Source organism: Eimeria acervulina, genomic scaffold (genome assembly GCF_000499425.1).
Source record: "Eimeria acervulina Houghton genomic scaffold, Eah_scaff223, whole genome shotgun sequence".
NCBI classification, from domain to species: Eukaryota; Apicomplexa; class Conoidasida; order Eucoccidiorida; family Eimeriidae; genus Eimeria; species Eimeria acervulina.
In genome coordinates, this window is record NW_013550013.1 from 37,067 (window position 1) to 39,206 (window position 2,140).

Sequence of the window (2,140 nt, forward strand, 5' to 3'; positions counted from 1 at the left end):
TATATATATATATATATATATTGATAAAGAGAAAAAAGAGACATCCATCTACATATATATATATATATATCCACGGGGCTATCTGTGCATATGTATATTTGTCTATCAATAGAGATAGAGAGAGAGACTACGTCAGTGCGAGAGATACAGAAACGGAGACAGATAACAACTATATATATATATATATATATAAATTTGCTGGCTGTGCTATATATATATACATATATATATGTATAGATATATAATATAAATATATATGTAGATAATATAGATAGAATGCGAGGGTAGGAGAGAGATGAAGAAGGAGACAGAAGAATTACCTGGGTAAACCACCTGCTGAACTGATGCAGATCTTTTCCTGTTGCTGTCTCCATTGCTTTAATAAAGTCGGAGACAGTAAAAGTGCTGCCGTCGTGTCTCTTTATAAACAAACGCAAACCCCGCTTAAACCCTTCTTCTCCTAACAGTGCTTGCAGCCTATACCCACACATACACACTAACGCAGCAATAATCATGCATTAAAGCAGCAGCAGCAGCAGCAGTTCCAGCAGCAGATAGAAGCAGCAGATAGAAGGAGCAGCAGCAGCTGCTGCTGCTGCTGCACCACCACCACCAACAGCAGCAGCAGCAGCAGCAGACGGTAGGAGAAGTAAAGAAGAGACTGAGGAGACACTGAAGAAGAGACAGACAAAGCGAGAGACAGGATACGTGTATGCAAGAGGCAAAGAGACAGCGAAAAGGAGACAGAAGAAGAGTCGTTGAAAAACAAAGAAGACGCAAAGGAGACAGAAGAAAGAGACAACAAAGAGAGATATAAAAGAGACAGACAGAAGAAAAAGAGACAGACAAAATAGCAAAAAAAAGACAAAAAAGGAGACAGCAAAACAAAAAAGAGACAAAAACACGAAATTATGAACTCCAAAAGAAAAGTCATTATCCCTAAACCCTAAACCCTAAACCCTAAACCCTAAACCCTAAACCCTAAACCCTAAACCCTAAACCTTACGCTCGTAGGACTTCTGCTGCTTTCCAATGGCTGGGGGAATAGTAGAGCTCGGAGATATCCCTGTAGCTTTTGCGTATAAGAGAAGAAGAGTTATATCTTTCTTCTGTTTTAAATACTCTTTTAAGCAAATAACGTACGCCTCTTATTCGTCGTTCGCCTACAGCCCCGAGTGTCTCGACAAAGACAGACTCCTTAAACTTCGATAAACCCGATGCCAGAGGCAATTGAAAGTAGTCTCTGCAAATATATATATATATATATAGATATATATATATATATATATAGATATAGATATAGATATATATATATATATATATATAGATATAGATGTAGATATATATATGTATATATATATATATAGATATAGATATAGATATAGATATAGATATAGATATAGATATAGATATATAGATATAGATATATAGATATAGATATATAGACATAGATATATAGATATATAGATATAGATATAGATATATAAACATATAGATGTAGATATACAAATATATACATATATAAGAGACTCCTTAAATTTGCATTAACCCGATGCTTTTTTGTTTAATTATATAAATAAACAAATATGCTTATATATATATAGGGCCTAAGCAACGGCAGCAGCAGCAGCAGCAATCGTAGCACCAGCAGCACCACAAGTAGCAGCCGTAACAGCAGCAGCAACAGCAGCAGCAGCAACAGCAGCAGCAGCAGCAGCAGCAGCAGTTACCTGATAGCAACCCTCGCGCCAACCCAATTCCTGAAGTATTCGTGGCTGACTGCGGAGAGGGTCCTCAGCAACTCTGCGTCTGTAGAGACACCAGAAAGGAGACAGAAAGGAGACAAAAAGAATATTAAAAGGAGACAGAAAGGAGACAGAAAGGAGACATAAGAGACACCAGAAAGGAGACAGAAAAGAGACAAAAAGAATATTAAAAGGAGACAGAAAGGAGACAGAAAGGAGATATAAGAGACACCAGAAAGGAGACAGAAAAGAGACAAAAAGAATATTAAAAGGAGACAGAAAGCAGACAGAAAGGAGACATAAAGGAGACAGAAAGGAAACAAAAAGAAGATTAAAAGGAGACAGAAAGGAGACAGAAAGGAGACATAATGGAGACATAAGAGACACCAGAAGGG